The 23,684-nt window shown below is 45.8% G+C and overlaps 2 long non-coding RNA genes across 4 annotated transcripts in view; one reads left to right on the top strand and one right to left on the bottom strand.

Moving 5' to 3' along the window:
• Positions 1–4,084: 4,084 nt before the first annotated feature.
• LOC128408140 (uncharacterized) lies at positions 4,085–14,088 on the bottom strand. Its single transcript, XR_008328983.1, has 3 exons — positions 13,909–14,088; positions 9,409–9,529; positions 4,085–5,099 (listed from the first exon to the last, which is right to left on the bottom strand). It is a non-coding gene; the product is annotated as an uncharacterized LOC128408140 (long non-coding RNA).
• A 63-nt stretch (positions 14,089–14,151) lies between these two features.
• The window catches only part of LOC128408139 (uncharacterized), a 74,347-nt gene continuing 64,814 nt past the window's right edge, over positions 14,152–23,684 (top strand). The window contains exons 1-3 of one of the 3 annotated variants that reach the window (XR_008328982.1): positions 14,152–14,516; positions 15,247–15,340; positions 18,453–20,507. This is a non-coding gene — a long non-coding RNA (uncharacterized LOC128408139). Of the gene's footprint in view, positions 14,517–15,246; positions 15,341–17,025; positions 17,462–18,452; positions 20,508–23,684 lie in introns of those variants that run through there. The other 2 variants (XR_008328981.1, XR_008328980.1) reach the window with 2 other exon arrangements.

Below are 23,684 nucleotides of genomic sequence, written 5' to 3'. Positions count from 1 at the left end.
ACAATGTGCAGGCTAGTAGCCATTGACAGACTTATCCTCTATGTAATATTGTAAATACTGTAAATAATAATTAGAATGGTTGGGAGGGTATGCTGCATCTACAGGTACATACAGGTGGGAACTGATGCAGTGTACAGGTCACTAGATGCCCCAAAAAAGGAAAAGAGAGAAAGGGAGATGTGTTGAGGTACAGGAGACAGCACAAGCACACCTTGAAGCTCCAGGCCAAGAGATAGGAAGAGATAGATTGCAACACCTGGAGAAAGCCAGTATGAGATTCATATCTGATAGATAAATAGTAAACTGCACAGGTTTCCCTCCACTTACACTCTTCCTCCTCAGCTGCCTCCCAGATGCTTGGCTGCCTCCCAAACAAATGAAAACAAAATTCTTTTGAAGCTTCCAATTTTCCAGCCAGTGCAGCCAAGAATAGCAAGTGCTGTCCAGCTTCAGGCAACTGGTGCTTCGTGCTCTCCACCTTTCTGCCTGTTATCAGCAGAGCCAAGAGGACACCAGGCAACCTCTGCACTGACCTCACTTCAGCCAATATCGATGATGTGGTGGCGCAAGGGCATATTATACGGCCAGCTCAGCTGATGATATCACTCTTTATTTGTATTTGTATTATTCATTTGTTTTTGTATTTATTATTTACATCCTATTAATTATAGGTCCTCTGGGCAATAAAAGTTTCAAGCAGATTATAAAAGGCAAAAACACAGTGAACATATCATAATTAAATTTAGAAACAGTATAGATTTTTTTAAAACCCTACAGCTACGCTCAAAATTACCTAGTCAAATGGACAGCTAAAAAGTAGAGCTGAGAGCAACACAACCGCAATAAAAGCAGGGAAAAGATCCGTATCAGTCTGACATAATGTTAATTCAGAATGAAAGAGTGATAAAATAATGTTAAAAAGACCTGGAAGCAGGGGTGAAACTAGGCTTTATTTTCGAAATATTGGGAAATATTGGAACAAGAAGGAGACAAATTGAAATTGCAGAGTTTTGAGAAACTAAAAGACAAAGTGCGAGACTGGCTTCATTATTATCAAATAAGAGAGGCCTATAATTTGGATTAAAAAATTGGCTTCCAGGTGGAAAAATCAAAATTGGAAACAGAACTGTTAGATCCCAAAACTAAGATACTTTCAAGAATGTATAACTTGCTGTTAAAATGGAATACGCAGGATGAAACGGTTAAATCTGCTATGATCAAATGGGCACAAGATATTGGTCATAACATTATGTTTGCTGACTGGGAACAGGTGTGGACCACCGGTATGAAATTTATGGCATGTAATGCCTTAAGAGAGAATATTATGAAAATGATATACAGGTGGTACATGACACCAGTCAAGCTTGCAAAAATCTATCATTTGCCCGATAATAAATGTTGGAAATGCAAAGAAAATGAAGGTACATTCTTTCACCTTTGGTGAACGTGCCCAAAGATTAAGGCTTTCTGGGAGATGATCTATAATGAAATGAAAAAGGTATTTAAATATACCTTCCTGAAGAAACCAGAGGCCTTTCTCCTGGACATAGTCGGCCAATTGGTGCCAAAGAAGGATAGAACTTTCTTTATGTATGCAACAACAGCAGCAAGAATACTTATTGCAAGGTATTGGAAGACACAAGAGTTACCCACCCTGGAAGAGTGGCAGATGAAGGTGATGGATTATATGGAATTGGCGGAAATGACTGGCAGAATCCGAGACCTGGGAGAAGTGTTGGTTGAAGAAGACTGGAAGAAATTTAAAGACTATCTTCAGAAACACTGTAAAATTAATGAATGTTAAAATGATGTTGGATTGAAAATAAGTGGCATTAGCAACAAAGTTAATAAGAATATGCAAAAATGAATTGATAATGGATGAAAATATAGAGTTATAATATGTTAAGATACAGAGTTAAGATAAACGAAAGAGGGTAAGGATTTGCTGATTTGATTATTTAAATGGGAATACAAAAAGGGGAGGTGTGAGGAGGCCAAGGAAATAAGCTAAGGAGTTTAAAGTTACAAAAACCGGATTTGTTTTTAATTCTTTTTTAGTTATTTGTCTTTTGTATTTTTACTCTTCTTTTTTCTTTTTAATGTATTTTTCTATGTTCTCTTTTTTGTATCTTTTTCTTTTTATATGACCTTTTTCTATTTTGTAAACTTATGTTTTTGTAAAATCTCAATAAATATCTTTTAAAAAAGAAAAGAAACTAGGCTTTATTTTAACCGGGTCCAAGACCCAGTTTGGGACACACACACCCCACACATTTGTATACACATACAGAGAGGCTGGGAGCCTCAGTGGTGACCCTCTGGAGGCTTTGCCCGGGGCAAAAAAACCCAGCAACCTCCCCTGTAGTTATGGCACTGCTTGGAATAATAGAAAGGCCAGATTCAACTAACTGCAGAAGCCTGCACTAGGACTTCCACTCTACTGCTCCCCTTTTTGAGGGGAGTTGAGAGAAACCCCAGAACATTGTGAGGGGGTAGAAAAGGGGAGATTGTTTTGTTGGGCAAGCAGAAATGTTTGCACTGATGGGACATTTGTAACAGGGTGATGTTGAATTTCTCCTGACGTCTTCGCCTGGCACAAAAAAGGCCATCACTATATGCTTTTTTTAAAAAAAAGTAGACGAGTTTGTTCTTTGTTTTTAAAGTGATTAGTAACAACAGCGTAGACACCAGGCAAGCCTCTCTTGGTAGAGATTCCATAAACTGAGGAGAGGGCACCACTGAGAAGGCTCTTCTCAGCTCTTAAATAACAAACTCTAGTCTTCTCTCTGTAAACAGCAAAAGTGACTTTCTCAGCTGTTTGAGATAAAGCTGTGGAAGATGGAAAGTAATGTTATTCTGGGATTTCAAAAGAGAGACTCCCATATCTAAGGTGCTTCCAGATGGATGTTTATTGTGAAATCAGTGCTGCTCATGCATGTAATATTTTTTCATCATCCAAACAACACTGTAATGAATGATCAAATGCTGGCCCCTACTTTTTATATATTTAATCTGGAATTTCCTCTTACCATGGAAAATCTGATGAGTAAAAACAAGCTTGTTATACATTTGCAGTCACTGCTAGCGTGGAAGCTCATTAGCACACGTGTGTGTGTGTGTCGTTTGTCACACTTATTGTGACATTTTGGTGGTTGGCTCTAATGCCACACCCCTGCTTCCAAGGGCTCGCCTAGGAGCACACCTAGCCATTTGTTTCCAGGAGCCCAAAATATATGAATATGCTTCTTCTCAACAACTGTTGTGTACTAGAGGCATGTTTGAACTTTAGCAACCTGGTCAGAAAGAGCTGCTCTCACAAGTCCTTGGTAAGGTATGCATGGGGGATTACCTCAGGGAGTAGGACTACAGTACGTACAGTGGGACTTAATTTTCGTTAAATTGAAAATACCAAGATGTTGTGCAAGGCCTCTTTATTATTTTTGGGCAAGCCTTGGGAAAATATCACCTTTGTGCAAAACCACAGTATTAAATATTTTTAAAAAGAAAAAAACTAATATGGATATTTCCTCCCTGAAAGCATGGGAAACATAAATTAAATAAATAAATAAATAAATAAATAAATAAATAAATAAGTGTATGCACTAGTACAGAAATATCTGCAGACATGCATACATGCGTGGTCCAGAAAAAGGCAGTGAAGGACAAAAGAGGAGTGAGTGAGGTATAGGAATAGCCCCACCCTCCACACCTCTGTACACATTCCGTCAGGCTCCTCCCACTGGTGTGGACAGCAGTCAGCAGAATAACAATGAATATCCAAGACTGAAACACAGAAATGTGTTGAAAGCTAATATTCCAATTGCACATACAGCGAAATCAGAACTGAATGAACCATTTGTGATGTGAGGCTCTCATCTGGAAGCCTCCCTCTCCATTGGGAATCAATCGTACTTAACACTGATTTTATGCTTTCTAGCATGATAAACATAAACAGCATGAACTCTGTTTTCTACCAGCAGTGCTCTGCAAAAAACTGAAGTGGTAACTGGTCCTCGAGACTGAAACTCCCTTCTGACCAATCTCTTTTAGGATATGAATAAAGATTTACATCTGCCCTGGGAAGGAAAGAAGAGCCCACTGGAGTAGCCTTCATCCCATTGTTATACTTCAGTATTTATTTCCTACTTGTAAAACAGGAGTAATAACGGCTTTCCACACAATACAGTTGTAGGAACAAAATACGTAACTATTATCCGCTATCATTAGTCTTGGTAGTAATGGGAGCTGTAGTTTGTTAAGGGTGCTGGGAATTGTAGCTTGGTAAGGGGCAAGCTAGTTTCCAGGATACTTGGGGGGAAGCCATGTGTTTTAAATGTGGTGCGGATGTGACGCCAGAGACGCAGTGGGCAAGATATTTATCTTTACTTAATTTCAGTTGTGTATCCTACCTTTCAGCAGGAAATTCTCAAGGCAGCTTACATTCACTTCATAAAAACCCATAGTTTAAGAACGCATTTGTGAACAAAATAAATGAGCCCTTTTCTAAGCAGCTGAGCCTGTTCTTCAACTTGGCAGTCTGCCTGGGGGATGGGTTTCCGTCACAGCGGTGCTGGTCATGAAACCCACATGCTGGCAGTCAGTCATGTTAGTGGTTTGTTGGGTCATCCTTCCTTGCAGGCCCTGTCATTGGTCGCCTTTGGCAAGCAGCCCAGAGGGATGTTCTTATATGGAAGCTTTTTTTATTATTATTTGGGCACTTGTGGCAGCATTGAAAAGCTCATGGAAGCTGACAGCACTTGAGGAAAATGAGGACAAGTGGGTGGGGGAAACTCTTGAAAGCCAACCTGTTTGTCTTTTCCATTATGAACAATTATTTAAAGCAGCATTTTGGTCTAGTATTCCTGTACCCTTCAAGAAATGCTCTGGTGCCTCATGCACCAGCTTATTTTATCTGAGAGAAGGGTGAGCAACAGCAGCAGTGCCTTATCTCCCGTATTTAGAATAGTTAGTGAGGTCATACTCTCTGGAGCAGGGAGATGTAAACACTTCCCAGCACTTCACCCTCTTGCTGTCTTGGCTCCTGTGTGTTGTTTAGGCTGTGGGTAGCCTGTTCCGGTGTGAAAGTCTCCTGTCTTCTTCTCTGAGCAAAACACACAGCCAAGGTCAGGACCAACTAAAGATAGATAAGTGGAGCTTGGAGAATCTCTCCCCATATAGCAGACCTGTGTGCTGATTAGTCCAAACGTAGCATAACCTATGTAGCATAGCCAAATGACATGACAGCATCACAAACTTCCCCATGCTGATGTGCATGTTTGTCGTGGTCATTTAAATAATAATAATAATAATATACACAATATGTTGAAGATGGCAAGGATATAGGAACTTCCCATTTCCTCCATGTTTGTTTATTCCTCACTTTCTTCTCTTGACCTATATCCTCATTCACACAGATAACTTCATGTACCCCCACAGCAGAGCGGACCTTGTTGATCTTCTGTAATATGGCACCCTGTCCAAAATTTGGTGCCCCCAAATGGATCTTCTCAATTTTGCACCTTCTCAGCTTGGCCCCCTGTGCAGGAGAGCTACCAGCACCACACTAAATCTGGTGCTGCCCATAGGCAACAATTTAACAGAGTCTTATAGGCAACAAGGGATGTGGGTGGTGCTGTGGGTGAAACCACAGAGCCCAGGACTTGCAGATCAGAAGGTTGGTGGTTCAAATCCCTGAGACGGAGTGAGCTCCCGTTGCATGGTCCCTGCTCCAGCCAACCTAGCAGTTCGGAAGCACATCAAAGTGCAAGTAGATAAATAGGTACCGCTCCGGCGGGAAGCTAAACGGTGTTTCTGTGCACTGCTCTGGTTTGCCAGAAGCAGCTTAGTCATGCTGGCCACATGACCCAGAAGCTGTACGCCGGCTCCCTCGGCCAATAAAGCGAGATGAGTGCCGCAACCCCAGAGTCGGTCACGACTGGACCTAATGGTCAGGGGTCCCTTTACCTATAGGCAACAAAGGTGTATAGTGTATAGTGAAAGGTTCAGCGGCCATTGTATGTTTCCATTTCTAAACAGACTTGCAGACAGAATGATTTTTTAGTTCAATGGGGGTTACTCCCAAGTAAGTATCTAGGTGACCTGTTGATTTTATTGCATGCTAGTGGTTAGCTGCTGTGAAACAAGATAAGTTATTACATCACTGTAATAAGCAGGCTTGAGCATTTACATGGTCAGCCTTCCCCAACTTCAAATAGCACAGATGTTGTGTTTCCTTACCACTAACTGCTACAGTTCATGAGTACAAGGCCCTAGAGACAGGATTTGGGCGAGATGGATAATCAGACTGATCCAGCCCAGCAGTTTCCTTTAAACCATGTCCCACTTCAGCCAGCTTTGCCAGTTCCCTCTTGGGGGAGGGGGGGGAAAGCCTCACTAGCCTCCAACCCCTGAATTAAACAATGTACGATTTCAAAGTATTCCAGATCCTGTTGTGGATCTTCTCTGAGTCTTCAGGGACAGGTCATTTCGTTTATGTACAATTCAAAAAACATATTAGTACACTAAATCTTGTTATGCAGACCACAGTTGTGTATGCTGGCCTCCTCTGTCTGCACAATGCATTCCTGCCCCATGATTATTAGTGTCTCTGTGTGGTGATGAAGGAACAGAGATAGGAGACAGACAGATCTTGCCTCTCTTCTCTCAGAAGAGTAGAAAGAAAAAGCATCCCACATGCATCAGCATGTAAAGAAACCGCCTGGAAAGTTTTGTTGTGGGAACAATCATGCTTAGAGTCATTTAGGCACAGATAAAACTCATGCAGAGATAACGCAGGTGAAACAGTTTCACAGACAATTGATGTGAATCCTTTGACAGAGGAATTTCAAGAGGCGGGTCTAAGAGTTCTTCCACAGAATGTTCCCTTGTGCTGGTTTCACCCATGTGGCTCTATGTCCTTCAGCTAGGGTGAAGGCAAATACTTGAGATGCTGTGCCTATGTGGATCCTGCTCAATTACAGTACAATTCTAGACAAGTCTGCTCAGTAGTTTGTCTCTTTGAGTTCAATTGGGCTTACTCCCTGGTAAGTGGGCATAGGATTAGAGCAGAAGTCGAAAGAGGTGCATGCTTTTAGGTTGCACGGCCCTATCCAGAACCAAAGCACTGTCAGATATGGCTGAAGTACGTAAGCTTGAAGCGCAGCCACAGTTTAGAACTTCCAAGTCACATTTATTTAAATAGAAGCATTCAGTGCATGCTTATTTGTATCTCTCCCACTGAAACCAATGGGGGCAACAGTGCTTAATGTTGGTTAGATATTAGGCCATGTGCTCTGCGGATGATCAGTGAGTGGCAGAAACTGTGGTGGTGTTTTTGCACTATTCTAGTTAACTGGTATCCATGCTTTAGAATGCCACATTCAAGTGCTCAGCCCAACAAGGCTAAAAACAGATTCTTTCTGAAACCTGAAATAGCTCCATTCTACAACCCGTATTCCAAAACCACAAAGACTCTTGTGGCACCAGATTTATTGTAGCATAAGCTTTCATGGACGAGTGACCATGCTATTTAGTCCGTGAAAGCTTATGCAACCCAAGACCCTTATCGGTAATGTTTATACGTAGTGCATTTGTGATATTTTTATGGATGTTTTGCACATTTATAATAAAAAATAAGCTTATGATACAATAAATCTGTTACTCTTTAAAGTGCCCACAAGATTTGTTTTGCAGCAACAGACTGGAAGTTAAAACATTCTGGAAGTTGTTACTATGGCCCACGTCTCCCCAAAACACAGCAGTTCATCCTTCATTACATTCCAGCACCCTGAAACCCACTAGCAGACATTAATTCTTGAGTACATTCCTGCACTCAATAATCTCTAACACCACCATGACATGAAATAACAATATTGTACACAGTTAAGCTTAGCTGAGAAACTACGCCAAGTAGAAATTTGTAGTTATAAACTACCACTTTAGTTACAAGAAGAAATAACTTTTCTGTTACTGCACAATACTGGCTGGGGAAAGTCCATATTAAAGTTCATATTTTTAAAATTCAGAGAACAGGAACAGAAGTTTTCCCTTTAACATGTGTGGAAAATTAATTTTTGCCACTTCTGCCAGGCAGGTACTGACACAGTTTATTAGTCTGCATAATCTGTGAGACCAGATTTGTCATATCCTGTTTGTGTGGAAGCGATAAACAAAAGTTTGAAAACAGGACTACTTTTCAGGGAGCCAGAACTGATCACACCTCTCTATCGCATATGTAAGGTAAAGGTAAAGGGACCCCTGACTGTTAAGTCCAGTCGCGGATGACTCTGGGGTTGCGGCGCTCATCTCACTTTATTGGCTGAGGGAGCCGGCATTTGTCCGCAGACAGCTTCCGGGTCATGAGGCCAGCATGACTAAGCCGCTTCTGGCAAACCAGAGTAGAGCACGGAAACGTCATTTACCTTCCCGCCAGAGCGGTACCTATTTATCTACTTGCATTTTGATGTGCTTTCAAGCTGCTAGGTTTGCAGGAGCTGGGACCGAGCAACAGGAGCTCACCCCATTGCGGGGATTCGAACCGCCGACCTTCTGATCGGCAAGCCCTAGGCTCTGTGGTTTAGACCACAGCGCCACCCGCATATGTACTCTATGTCAAATCTGGTCATGGAGAGATTGTGGAAGTAACTGATGGAATAGGAAACAGAAGCACTAAAACACCAATTGTTTCTTAATGTAATACAGTGGTACCTCAGGTTAAGTATTTAATTCGTTCCAGAGGTCCGTACTTAACCTGAAACTGTTCTTAACCTGAAGCACCACTTTAGCTAATGGGGCCTCCCGCTGCCGCCGCACTGCTGGAGCACGATTTCTGTTCTCATCCTGAAGCAAAGTTCTTAACCCTAGGTACTATTTCTGGGTTAACGGAGTGTGTAACCTGAAGCATGTGTAACCTGAAGCGTATGTAACCTGAGGTACCACTGTATCAGAACAGGGACATCTGAGCCTTGAGAACAGAATTTAAGAATTTTTGTACACTGTGAGTCATTCTTTTTAAAATCACTAAAATTTGCTCATTACTGTACTTTGAAGCAGTGCTTTTTTCAGGGGGTACTCAAGAGTACTCAGTACCAGCACCTCTTTTTGTTGTTAAAAAGTGTGGCACTTACTGTAACAACTTCATGGTGGGTACCGGCACCTATTTTTCTAGGAAAAAAGCACTGCCTAGAAGTACATCCAGGATTTCCCTTGCTTCCAGATTAGGATACGTTCCCATCTCACAACTTGGACTAGAACCCAAAGTCCAAGCTTTTTGAAGGGCGATTTGAATTTCATATGCATTGCACAACCTACTTAGAAGCAAATTGCTCCCACTTTCCATCCATACACAAAGCTACAAAGAGCAAATGAGCTCGAAGGCATTTCCAGTGTCAGGTGTGAAAACGCTCTTACCTCTCCAAACCAAATCTCATTTATGCACTTTCCTGTTTGGCCTGCTCAGGTTTGTTGATTCCAAGTCAGATGGTGTATTTTAGCATTTTCAACATTCATGGCATACGCAGATCCCTGCAAACTATGTACAGAGAATAGTTTAGAGGTGACATATGCATCTAAAGCTTTCCACACACATATGCCACATCCCAGCAAAGCAAATCAGAAATTAGATCAGCAGAGATTTGGGCTCATTTGCCCTAGACCCACCCACCCTCCGTTGCTCTCCTCTCTCCCTTGGGGTCCATTATTGATTTTGCAGGGACAGACTTCAGCCTTGAGAAAAAGTGGTTTTCTTCAAGCCACCAACCTGACACAGCTCCTATAAAATCCTTGCTGTTTAACATGTTTGGGCTTCAAGGGTAGAACTAATCAATCAGAGCATCAGAGAGGACTCAAAGCCTAAAATATGGAGAGTGCAATAATTAAAACTGGCCAACCAAAAGGCAATGAAAAGGGAAGAGAGCAAAGGCGGGTGGGCCGAGACCAGCAAGCCCAGATCTCTGTTGATCTAATTTTTCTTTTGCTGCCTAGGAATGCAAGCTGGCTCCCCCACAAGCTCTGGCCTGTTTCTGTTACTGCCTGAGAAATCCTGGTTTATACATTAACACCAGCTCCTTCTGGGCCCTTCTCTGTTGATCACATGCCTGACCTTATTAAGCAAGGCATTTCCAGTACTTAATTCATAAAATGAGACGTTCTGGGGCTAAAGTCTGTTTGCAAATCCTAGCCTCTGACTTGGAAAGTCTTTCTCTCAATCCAAGCTTATGTGGGTGCTGATTCTGAATACCAATCACTGGGTAGGCAAAGAATCTCAGGCTGTGCTAAGAGCCACACCTTTCTATTATTTCATAACTTCCAAGGCTCAGGCCTGGCATAAAGTAAAAGTTCTGGGACTACCCTGACAGCACACAACATCTTTGCTCAGAGACCTGCACTGGTTGCTATTTTGCTACTGGGCCAAGATGATGATGATGATGACTGATTAAATTTATATAGCAACCTTCACCTGAAGTTCTCAGGACAGTTCACAGCATAAAATACAGAATAAAGCCACAAAGAACATAATGCTTACACACCTCCAGCTCTCTACCGCCTCCCATCCCAAGACATTCTGCTTCACTGTGGAACAGCCCTGCTACATGTAGTATCTAGATCCTCCTGCTATTGAACCAAAACCCATTTCCCTGCAATTCCCACTTACCGTATTTTTCGTTCTATAGGGCGCACCGGCCCATAGGACGCACCTCGTTTTTTTGGGGGGGGAATGAATAAAAAAAATTTATTCCCCCCCCCAGCCGCGGCTGCCGCCCCAAGCCTTGCGCACACCTGCCCGAAGCACGGGGCGCCCTCCGGAGGGCTCCGCATGCTTCGGGGTGCAGGCTGCCGCCCCAAGTCTTGCACGCCCGGCGGGAGCTCCCGCCGGGCGCGCAAAGCTTGCAGACACTCGCCCCAAGCACGGAGAGCCCTCCAGAGGCCTCCCCGTGCTTCGGGCGACAGGCTGCCGCCCCAAGCCTCGCGCGCCCGTCGGGACCTCCCGCCGGGCGCGCAAGGCTTGCAGCCTGTCGCCCCAAGCACGGAGAGCCCTCCGGAGGCCTCCCCGTGCTTCGGGCGACAGGCTGCCGCCCCAAGCCTCGGGCGCCCGTCGGGACCTCCCGCCGGGCGCGCAAGGCTTGCAGCCTGTCGCCCCAAGCACGGAGAGCCCTCCGGAGGCCTCCCCGTGCTTCGGGCGACAGGCTGCCGCCCCAAGCCTCGGGCGCCCGTCGGGACCTCCCGCCGGGCGCGCAAGGCTTGCAGCCTGTCGCCCAAGCACGGAGAGCCCTCCGGAGGCCTCCCCGTGCTTCGGGCGACAGGCTGCCGCCCCAAGCCTCGCGCGCCCGTCGGGACCTCCCGCCGGGCGCGCAAGGCTTGCAGCCTGTCGCCCCAAGCACGGAGAGCCCTCCGGAGGCCTCCCCGTGCTTCGGGCGACAGGCTGCCGCCCCAAGCCTCGCGCGCCCGTCGGGACCTCCCGCCGGGCGCGCAAGGCTTGCAGCCTGTCGCCCCAAGCACGGAGAGCCCTCCGGAGGCCTCCCCGTGCTTCGGGTGACAGGCTGCCGCCCCAAGCCTCGCGCGCCCGTCGGGACCTCCCGCCGGGCGCGCAAGGCTTGCAGACACTCGCCCGAAGCACGGAGAGCCCTCGGGGGGCTCCCCGTGCTTCGGGTGACAGGCTGCCGCCCCAAGCCTCGCGCGCCCGTCGGGACCTCCCGCCGGGCGTGCAAGGCTTGCAGCCTGTCGCCCCAAGCACGGAGAGCCCTCGGGGGGCTCCCCGTGCTTCGGGTGACAGGCTGCCGCCCCAAGCCTCGCGCGCCCGTCGGGACCTCCCGCCGGGCGCGCAAGGCTTGCAGCCTGTCGCCCCAAGCACGGAGAGCCCTCCGGAGGCCTCCCCGTGCTTCGGGTGACAGGCTGCCGCCCCAAGCCTCGCGCGCCCGTCGGGACCTCCCGCCGGGCGCGCAAGGCTTGCAGACACTCGCCCGAAGCACGGAGAGCCCTCAGGGGGCTCCCCGTGCTTCGGGTGACAGGCTGCCGCCCCAAGCCTCGCGCGCCCGTCGGGACCTCCCGCCGGGCGTGCAAGGCTTGCAGCCTGTCGCCCCAAGCACGGAGAGCCCTCGGGGGGCTCCCCGTGCTTCGGGTGACAGGCTGCCGCCCCAAGCCTCGCGCGCCCGTCGGGACCTCCCGCCGGGCGCGCAAGGCTTGCAGCCTGTCGCCCCAAGCACGGAGAGCCCTCCGGAGGCCTCCCCGTGCTTCGGGTGACAGGCTGCCGCCCCAAGCCTCGCGCGCCCGTCGGGACCTCCCGCCGGGCGCGCAAGGCTTGCAGACACTCGCCCGAAGCACGGAGAGCCCTCGGGGGGCTCCCCGTGCTTCGGGTGACAGGCTGCCGCCCCAAGCCTCGCGCGCCCGTCGGGACCTCCCGCCGGGCGTGCAAGGCTTGCAGCCTGTCGCCCCAAGCACGGAGAGCCCTCGGGGGGCTCCCCGTGCTTCGGGCGACAGGCTGCCGCCCCAAGCCTCGCGCGCCCGTCGGGACCTCCCGCCGGGCGCGCAAGGCTTGCGGATAGCTTCCTAAAGCCTGGAGAGCGAGAGGGGTCGGTGTGCACCGATGCCTCTCGCTCTCCAGGCTTCAGCGAAAGCCTGCATTCGCACCATAGGACGCACACACATTTCCCCTTCATTTTTGGAGGGGAAAAAGTGCGTCCTATGGTGCGAAAAATACGGTATTTAGTCTGCTCCATCTTCTGCCTCACAAACTTTCAGATAATTCAAACCCTCAATCAAGTCTCTCCTTAATCTTAATGTTCTGCCTTGGTCAGACCACACCTGGAAAACTGTGTCCAGTTCTGGGAACCACAATTTAAGAAGGATATTGACAAGCTGTAATGTGTGCAGAGGAGGATAATCAAAATAACCAAGGGTCTGGAAACCAAGGTGGAATCTACACGCATATAAAAAAACACTGTGAAAATCCTTTTTAAAAAAAGTTTTGAAAAAAATATATTGAATTTGCTATAGCTCTCCATCGCCATCTAGTGCCAAATGCATATATTGCACTTTATGACACACTTAAAATGTTTATTTGCAGCTGTATAGCCAAGTCCTCAAGCCTTATGAGCAAACAATGACTGAGGGGGTTCCAGGCAATGCTTTGCCTGGAAAAGAGGAGACTTGAGAGGAGATAGGATAGCAACAGCCATCTTCAAATATCAAAAGAATTCCAGGCTATATAATCTGAAATATAGTGTCCTGATCAAGGGAAGTCATAAGTCCTGCTCTGTTCTGTCTTGGTCAGACCACATCTGGAATACTGGGTCCAGCTCTCGGCACCAGAGTTTAAGAAGGATATTGACAAGCTGGATGTTGACAAGCTGGAACGTGTGCAGAGATGTTTAGTTTGGCTAGGAGGAGATGGAGAGGAGATGTGATAGCCATCTTCAAATATCTAAAGGGCTGTCACATGAAAGATGGTGCATGCTTGTTTTCTCCTGCTACAGAGGATAGGACTCACCCCAATAGCTCAAGTTGCAAGAAAGAAGAGTCCAACTAAACATCAGGAAGCACTTTCTGACAGTAAGAGCTGTTTGACAGCAGAAAGTACTCCCTCACAAGGTGGTGGACCTGGGGTGCCAACTTCAATAAAACATGGAGGGGGGGGGAGCAGGTAAGCCCTGCACTACATAATCGATCAGAAGATGTGTTGTACACACGCCATTTGAATAGCAACGCCCATTAATTTTTGGTGGCTCAAATATATTTACAAATATTCCTGTGTGGTGGTGGACTCTCCTTCCTTGGAGGTTTTTAAGCAGAGGTTGGAAGGCCACCCGTCATGGCTGCTTCAGTTGAGATTCCTGCATTGCAGGGGGTTGGACTAGATGACCCTCGGGGGTCCCTTCCGGCTCCACAATTCTGTGATTCCACAACTAAACATACCCACACTCTTTCCCCACGATATCAAATCCAATTCAGGACCGTCCCAGGGCTTTAGGGAACGGGCAACCTGTACGTTGTAAGAAAGCCAAAATCCACGAAGACACGTCCAGACCCTAATGAAGGGGAGAACCGTCTTCAGCCGTTACTTCCTCGCCCTTTTCTCCCGCCGCTGCGTCGTCTGAATGAGACGTTCCCGCCTCTGCGAAGGCCTCGGCCCAGTGCACATGCGCAGTGCGACCGCCTGGGCGACTTTTGCAAACACCTGGCAGTCGGCAACTGCAACAGGGACTCCTTTTCCCGCTCAGTTTCCCTCCTGACGGAGTTTGCCACATCAACCGCTCCGCGGCCAGTTTGTGCCTGATTTCGCGCAGCGGCCGGGGCAGCCAGCTGGCCGGCGAGAGCCAGGCAGGCTGCAGGCAGGAGGCCGCCGCGCTGCAGGACACCGAGGCCGAGGGACTGGGGGAGAAAAACAAGCCCATAAACTCTATATGGGAGGAAGGAAATTCCCCGCCTGAGCGAGATTCCAGCCCCCTGGGAAAAAGTAAAATTAAAAAGCCTCGTGCCAGAGAGAAAGAGAGAAAAGAGTGCGGATTAAAGAAAGAATGCGGGTGGGTTCCCTACGCGTTGGATGGATAGAATCGAGAGGGTGGGGGGACGTTGCTGTGAGGTCTGCGGCCGTCGTTGGGGGGCCAGACCTCCAGAGCTCAGCCAAGTCCCGGATCCCGAGTGCAACACCAGAATCCTGAGGGAAATAAAAGTTAAAAAGAAGGGCACTTTTCACCACTGCCATGGTCCACGCATGTGGGATTAGGAAGGGTACCTCTGCCAGGTCAGTGGACATGGCCCTCCTCAGAAGTTAGCTTCTTTCCTTATACAATGGTACCTCGGGGTTACATACGCTTCAGGTTACAGACTCCGCTCACCCAGAAATACTACATCGGGTTAAGAACTTTGCTTCAAGATGAGAACAGAAATCATGCAGCAGCGGCACAGCAGCAGCGGGATGCCCCATTAGCTAAAGTGGTACCTCAGGTTAAGAACAGTTTCAGGTTAAGAACGGACCTTCAGAACAAATTAAGTTCTTAACCCGAGGTACCACTGTATACTGTCCTTCATTATGCACCTTGAGGCGCCAGGCAAAAACGTTCTTCTTCAACCAGGCCTTTGCCTGATAGACATCCAATGTGTTGGGGAGCAGGGTTATTAAGTTGCTTTTGTTCTATTTTTATTACGTATTTTGTATTTATATATTGTGATTTAATGTTGTAACCGTCGCGAGACCTGCAGGTATAGGGAGGTATACTAGTACTACTACTAATAGAATTCTCCTGCCCTCAGCTTGGTGATCCAAACTGCAAACTTCCTGCTTCTTCCTGGCGCTGACATATATTATGCAACATAAACATCGCCTTTCTCCAGAATTCATCCACAGGTAGGGCTAATCCATTACTTTTGGAAATGTGCATTTCTGAGCAGATGTGTGAAAAGTGGAACGCAGGAGCAGGGAATCTTTGGCCCTCCAGATGCTGCTGAACTACGACTCCCTCCAACTACAGCTCCCATCAGCCCTAGCAAGCACAGCCAATAGCCTGGGATGATAGGAAATGTAGTTTGGCAATGTCTGGAGGGCCAAAGGTTTCCCACAGCTGGTGCAGCTGTCCAAGAATGAGACGTTTTGTAGTGCCTTTTCATAAACGAAAGGGCAATGCCATACTGTGCTGGCATAATGTCCTGAGTAGGTTGGCAGCACCACATTACACATTGTGACAATGTACTGACATAGCATTCCCTACTCTTGACCTCCCATGATCACCATCCCAGTCAACATGACCAATGGTCAAGGAGGATAATAATAATAATAATAATAATAATTATTATTATTATTATTATTATTATTATTATTATTATTTATACCCCGCCCATCTGGCTGGGTGGCTTCCAACAAAATATTAAAATACAGTGGTCTGTTAAACATTAAAAGCTTCCCTAAACAGAGCTGCTTTCAGATGTCTTCTAAAAGTCTGCTAATTCTTATCTTTGACACCTGGTGGGAGGGCATTCCACAGGGCGGGTGCCACTACCGAGAAGGCCCTCTGCCTGGTTCCCTGTAACCTGCCTTCTCACAGTGAGGGAACCACCAGAAGGCCCTTGGAGCTGGACCTCAGTGTCCGGGGAGAAGGATGGGGGTGGAGATACTCCGTCAGGTATACTGGACCGAGGCTGTTTAAAGCTTTAAAGGTCAGCACCAACACTTTGAATTGTGCTTGGAAACGTACTGTAGCCCCAAAACACCTTGGATGACCACAGTTTAGCTCTCCCAGGGTTGCTAAACAATTGTTTCTGGTGTGACCTTGATCTTTAGAGCACATTCCTTTACATGTTTTTACTCAGTTGTAAGTCTCACTACTGAGTAGCCAGCACAATAGGACATGACCACCCCTAGCAAGTGCACTCAGAATTGCAGCCTCAAGGAGCTTCCTGACAAACTGGGGACATAGTACAAAGAAGCTTCCCCCAACACTTAATCTACTATCAATGCCAGGAAGTCTGCTCCATGTTAAATGTTAAAGGCACAAGAACGCTGACTGGAAAACAAGCCACTAGCCCTCTGTGTCTGAGTTTTAAAACTGTTTTAGGGACTTGAATTCCTTGGGAAGTAAAAAAAAAGAGAGAGAGGGAGAGACGGCAATGGATGCAACTTGTCCTGAAGGGCAGCTGTCCCACCAGATGCAGCAGAGGAGTGGGGTTATGGGACACACTCTGTGGAAGATGACAGCCAGGTCTAGCAGGCCAGGCCAGTGCCCTCTATGAACCAAATCAGCACCCTACAACATAAGCCTGAAATCCTGCCATGCACCAAAATTATGTGGCAGGTGCACAGAGGCTACTCAGCTCAGCAACCTATGTGGAAGACGTTCATGAAAAGAGAAACTTTGCAAACCACAGCTCTCTGTAGGTTTCTCTCTTTGTCTCTCTGCACTTCAGTCCCTCCACCCCTTTGGATCATCTTAAATGTAAGCATTGGCTAGAGTGCTTGCCAACCCATGTGTACAATTTTTGTTGGAAAAACACCTGCATTTGAGGAATTAAGGTTGGCTGGCTTTGTTTACATTTTAGAGAACTGCCTTCAGGACAAGCTGCAATTTTCCAGCCCTGGCAGAATGCACAGAAAAGGGAGGAGGTAGTAGTTGAAAGAAGGAAGTGTTCCTGTCCAAGGCCTGGTAGAAAGTGTGCTGTTGCTTTATTTGATGTGACCCTTATCGCACCATTAAGCGAGTAAATGGTCCCAGCTGAGTTTGGCCAATCGGAAATCATTTGCAGGCCTGTTCTGTGTTTGTTATTTTGTGTCTGCATGCAACAGATTTCCAAAGAAAAAGAGGGGCAAGGGCCTTAGACGGAAGTTTTGGGGAGGGTGGAGTACAGAGAACAATGTGTGGGTTCATCCAAAAAGGATTGCCAACTCTCTTGCAACACTGGAATAGCATATCCTTTGCATATAAGCAGATTTACACCAAATTGAATGGACTTGCCATTGGCAGGAGCTCTGTTTTTTGTGTCAAGAAATTATAGGCCTTTCCCCTCTGCCAGAGATTGGGGGCGGGGGGGGGGGAGGAGAAGCAGCGACTTCTTGAACTGTAATAGGACTGGCTAGCCTCTTTCATAGAGATATATGAAAGCCAGTATGGTGTTTATACAGTATTGAACCCATGACCTCAAACTGAGGTAACAACAGATTTAAATTGCTTCCCAGCCACAGAGTCTACCCAGTAACCTTGGGCTGCATACTCTTGCGACATAACCTACTTTACAGGATTATTGTGATGTGCATTGCTCTTAGCTCTTTGGGGGAAGAGTGTTATCAACCATAAATAATAATGGAAGAGTGGGGTAGAACTTTTGAGAGGGAAGGCAGGTGTATTCAATATTACTTCCTGTACATTATTCTAAGCAAACGTACTTCTAAGCAAACGTGTAGGCTCCAGCTACCTGAGCTTCCTCTGTAAAACTGTCAGTCGAGAACATTCCCTCTCATTGCCTGAGGAGCGGAACAACAAACTAAAGTTCTTACTACTGCCTCTTTCCTTTTGTAGATAAACCCTCTAGCACTACACCTCCTAGAGGCCTTTGGGCATTTTGGCTCTAAGCCCCCAAGTCCTTTGGCAAGCAGGTGATGGCACATGCTTGTCTTCTAAGCCTCGTTCTAGATAGTACAAGAGCTTGTGTGCCACAACACAGAGTTGTTTATTATTTCCAAGTGAGAATTGAGCCTCCAGGCCAGGTGACACAGCTCCAAAGCATTTCCCGGCTGCCACTGCTCATGGCAAGGGCTGTCTAGTGCCAACAATGCAATGGAATTTGGAAGGCAGTGGCCAGCCCACAGTAGCTGGAGCTCATGGGCAGATTTAAAATTTGTGTGTTTTTATTCTTTGATGGAGGGAATATCTAGAATGAAGTGAAGAGGTTGTGGTTTGCTCTCAGGGTTCCTGTTGGGTAAATGGGATTGTCAGTTTTGTTTCCTGACATGACTTCTTTGCACTTATCAGCTGTGAACAAAGCTTTTATTGGTGTTGAGAAGCAATGGGGTGGGGGGAAGCCCCGCTGCAAAAAATTCAGCATGGCTGGTGTACAAGAAGAGCTCTGTCTCAGGGGGCAAAAAGTTTGTGAAATATATATCCTGCAATTTTTTGCATGAGTGTTCTGAGGGTGACTAGCAAGAAGATAAATGGCAACAATCAAAATAAACCAAGCAGCCAGACAACAAATAAAGCATAATACAGCTATAAAAAGATTACACAGTCAGAATAGCAAACAATATATTTTTAAAGCCAGCACTCCTATAGAGATTTGTAGCTTAGGGTGGGCCTTCTTTATCCAACTTCACAGAATGTTTCTTGTGTACAATACTCAGGTGTGGACTTCTCTTTACCCAAGAACTTTGTTTTGTCTTTACTTCTCCCTACCCCTTTCCCCAATACTCCCTTCTGTTTCAATGAGTCCTAACTTTAACAGTGCAATTTTAACTCTGTGCACTAAGAAACAACTCTTACTGAATCCAATAGGACTTCGTGCTCAGATAAGTACTGTACACTTAACTTCAAGGTAAGGGCCACCCACTCAGTGGGACTTGCCTGTTGGTAATCATGGTCAGGACTGGGCTGAATGTTTATTTCCAGTGTAAGTTATCTAGTGCTATAATACTTGTGCAGCAGCTCACTTTGCTTTAAGTCATGTTCTTTTAAGAATTGGTGGAATCCACATATGCCTTATGTGCTGCTTCAGGATCTAATTTGTTAAAATCTCTTCATGAGCATATCACACAAGGAGAGTTCCCATAATACAGTCCCCAAATATCTCCCTTGGCAGGACGCCTGCAGGGGTCACACACAGCCCTCCGGGACATCACAGCAGTGAACTTCAGTGGCTAACTTAACTCCATAAACCCATCAGGTTCCCTGCCCCTCCATCCCTTACAGTCTCATTCTCTGACCAGCTGAAGCCAGATCCTATTTAGGGCAAAGTAAAAGATTTATTCAGCATCCAGGATGAGGCAGATTTAGAAAAGGAAGGACACACCGGGGGAGCTGCTGGCCAGCTGGCCATTCCAGAACTTGGGGCAGTGGTTCTCTGTCTAGTAGCAGGTGCAATGTTCCTAATGGCATCAGCTGTAAGGTAGGAGCAGCTCCTGCACTGCCTTTGCTCACATGAGCTTGCCCAGATGTTGGGTCTGCATTAGAGGTCTCTCTCCGAGCGACTGCACCTTTTCAAGTTAGATGAGTTGCAACCAAAGAGAGGACATTTTCAGCATTGTGCTGTCCCGAATAAGGAATGGTTTTTTCTCACCTGGCATCAAAATTGCTATGTTCCGGCACAAAGCAAAGACATTTTGTGTGCTCAGATTTTCCAGGATGTCATCTAACTGGTTTTGTAATTTGGATATTTTTACTGTTCTCTTAGGTGGTTTTTCTTTTTTTTAAAAAAAATCTGAATTGTTTTTAATGCTCTGCTTTGGCATTTATTATTGCTGTTTGGATTTTGTTTTATCTTTCTCTGAGCTTCTCTGAGGATATTGAAACTGAAGGGTGGCATACAGACATTTAAATCTATAAATATGGTTGCTTTTGACCAACAGAACATGCCTTCATAAGCCATTTACTTAGGGTTTTTAAAGAGGCTAAGGACAGAGGTATTTCAAAAGGTTTTAAAAACCATTCTACCATAGGCAATTGTTGTATTATTTGATTGGAATTCTGAACACCTCTGGTGGGCAAAAAGTCAGGATGTAAATAGGGATATTAGTTGATCAGAGAAATTTTAGTTGAAATTGTATTAGCTTTAATATCAAATCATAATAAATTTTCATAGGAATACAGCAAACCAGAAGAAATAAATATTATTCATTTAATTGTGAACTATTGAGGCAGGTATGGTTCCCTCCCCAGCCACCCAGCCACTCATGTGAGAGAAGGGATATTGTCTTTTCTAAGATGGTGTCTACAGTCTGCAATTTTTTTATAAGTATTTATATTAAAATAGTTTTAATTTTAACTGGGGATGTCTTTTTAGTTAATCCAAAGAGCTTAAACAATTAATTTACATAACTGAGCATTGCAAACTGCATATAAATAAAACATTTTTTCCATTTCCCTTTGGATATTCTGAAAAATATGTAGGGTGGCTGAAAAATATGTAGGGTGGCTTGCTGTGGAGAGCAAGAGAGAGTGACTAAAACCAGATCCAAAATAAAGATACTGCCCCAATCTGACCTTAAGCCACTTTCTAAATTATTGCCAATGACAGATCTTATATAAATAGAAAATAATAGATAACTGCATTGCAAAGGTCAAGAGTTTTGCTCTAAATGGGCAGTTTAGATGGTTACTTGGAAGTCAGTAAGCGTTATTGCATCACGTGAAGTCTTGCAGTGTTATTCACCTTCCACTTAGACATTCATTAGTAGATAACTGACATGCAGTAATGTTATACAGCCCATAGTTCAGAGCTCCAGCAGTGAGGTTTCCTGAGGTCTATACTCCTCTCTCTTGGTTTGTGGAGGGTGCGTGTGTGCTGATAGCGCCATGTTCCATATTGGATCCCGGGACAGAAAACTTTGGATGCTGAAGGCATAACTTGAGAATGGTCAGCAGGGAAATCAGGAATGTGGTGTCTTGCAAATACTGATTGCAGTCTCTATGCACATTTTAACATCTCACTCTGCCTGGAGAAATAATCATTGGCAAGGAGGACCACATTTCCATTTCAGAATAACAAGTTCATTACTCCTCCCTGCCAAAATCTGGCAGGTAGTTCTGTAGGGAATAACTGCTGTGTTTTCTCTCCTTGCCCTTGTTATATACTTCACACCTCTTTATACAGGAGTGGTAGCATGTGTTTGCTCACTTGCAGCCATAATTGCTGTTGTTTGAGTTTGTAATGAGCACTTGTTTATGACCTTGTATCCCTTGGGATCAAAACCCCCACTATCTTTCTGTAAGCAGTTTATAGCAACAGCAACCTCAGGTAGTAGGTAAGTTTCTTTCCTCCTCAAATTTGCTATAGTTACACTTTTTCCATATGCGTTTCTAATGTGTTGAATGTTATGGAGGTAGGGACAGCTGTGCGGTGTAGGCCTGGAGAACCCTTTTTTCTGCTGCTGCTGCTGCTGCTGCTGCTGCTTACATGTGTTTGCATTCTGTTGCTCTGAATTTCACTTCACACTGGGGGCCAGGGTGGTTAGGTGATTAGGGTGAATGGGGCACTGCCCCACCAACCACTTGGCCTTGCCTCCTTTCTTATAACCAGCTGCCTGCTAACTTCCTCCTTCTCCTTAGTTTCAGGGTTGCCTTTGTATAATTCAGCGGGAAGGAGGACGGGGCGAAACAAAAATCTCATCCACACTATAAAATATATCACTTTCCCCAAAGAATCCTCAGATCTGTAGTTCATTTGGGGTTGCTGGGAACTGTAGTTTTATGGTGCATTAACTATAGATGCCAGGATTATTTGGGAGGAAGCATGTGCTTTAAATGAATCTTAGATGTATGGGAGCAGGAATCAACTAATCTGTCCCATCAGTGGGAGCCCTGTGCAAGGTCCTCTGCTGATGAAGTGGGGCTTCCCCCCACTGTCCTCCACCTGTGCCTATCCCAAATCCATGCTGAAGGGTTGGGAGAACCCCCAGAACAGTGTGCAAGGGAAGGAGAGGGGAGATCATTGTGTCAGGCAAGCAGAAATGCTTGTGCTGACAGAATGATTTCCTTAGTGAGATGTTGAATTCTACCCTTGGTGTAGAGATGACATTAGGGGGCTCTGGCTACCATTGGTTCTGGTTCTGTCTCCAATTAGTTGCCCTGCTTTCCATTTCGCTACTTCCAATAGGCCTCAGCCACCACTGCCAAGTACATTGCTAGGTACTTACAGGGCTACGTGGAGTACATGCTCTCCTCACACCCACATTATCCTTAAACAACCCTATGAGGTAGGGCAGGCTGAGAGACAGTCAGTGAGCTTCATGGCCAGATCCAGGCCCCCTAACAACACCCCCTTGCTACATACATTACTGTTTAACTCCATGTAAGGGGGAGAGTGCTTATTTTTCCAGGAGTACCCAATGGAAATAAACTTTCTTGTCACATAAAAGTAAGAAAAATAAAAGGCAGTCCCTAAAGACTCCCTAGAAAAATTTCTCTATAAAATATTGCATGAACTATGTCTAGGATGGAAGGTCTTCTAACACCTTGACATATGCCCTCTTTTCCATCTTTGGCTGGTTCCTTGGCTGACTTGCCATGGTGTTTCTTGACAGAAGAATGACAGGTTCCTGGATTTCAGTGCTTTTTGGCCGCTAACACTGCTCATCACTAGAGAAACTGGGATAAAATTAGTGTGGATACCGGAGAAAGTGAACAAAAAGCCATAGGTCAGTTATGCAATGATCCATCTTTCTCCTGTTGTTTTAATACATGTAGAAGGATACACAGGGGCCAAATGGAAAAGGTCTCTCTCTCTCTCTCTCTCTCCCATTAACCTTATGGTAAAAGTCCGTTTTTTCAAGGCTAAGCTATACTGGATAGCAATCTGACAATGTCTTCTCAGTTGCGAATCTTACTATGTGTGTATAGTAATGTACTTGGGGCGTGTGTTTATCTACCTACTACCCAAGTTGGCACATAAGTAGTAAAATACCCGGTAGGTCTGTGGATAGTGCTGCATGTAACGCTATGGCAGGAAGAAAATGCCCTTACCCTTTTCCAGCAAGTATCCTCCATGGACATTCACAGAATGGATTTTTACTTTGTGGATTGTGAAGATGGAGTGCAAAGTGGATTAAACTGTAGGATTAATGCTTGGCATCATGGTAGAAAGAAGCTGGCAGCTAGCAAATGATGTCCAAGAGGCAATTAGTTCATGTCACAAAACCAAGAGGAGTCAATGTAATGAGCAGTTTCTATGGAGTTGGCTGCTGTGCCTGGAATGCTGTGTTCAGTTCTCAACAGTTACATACTGTAAGAAATATTGGTCTTGTTTTCACTGAACTGATAAACCTAGGTGTGGGATGTGCCATTTCAGCCTGTTGCTATGTGCAATTATGTTTAAATGCTGCTCTATACAAAATATTCCCTGCAGGTAGAAAGCTGGCATGTCAGCAAGGAGGCTATGCTAGAATCCTTTTTTGCTGACCTCTAGTTTTGAACAGAGGAACATCCAGCCAAGTGAGCTCCTGCCTGCAGTCTGAAGTAGTACAGCCCAGGCACAAATTCATGACTTCAGTGGGAACT

The sequence above is a fragment of the Podarcis raffonei genome, chromosome 2, assembly GCF_027172205.1.
Source record: "Podarcis raffonei isolate rPodRaf1 chromosome 2, rPodRaf1.pri, whole genome shotgun sequence".
Taxonomy (NCBI): Eukaryota; Metazoa; Chordata; class Lepidosauria; order Squamata; family Lacertidae; genus Podarcis; species Podarcis raffonei.
The sequence above is the reverse complement of the archived record's forward strand: the minus strand, read 5'-3'. Positions and strand labels throughout refer to the sequence as shown.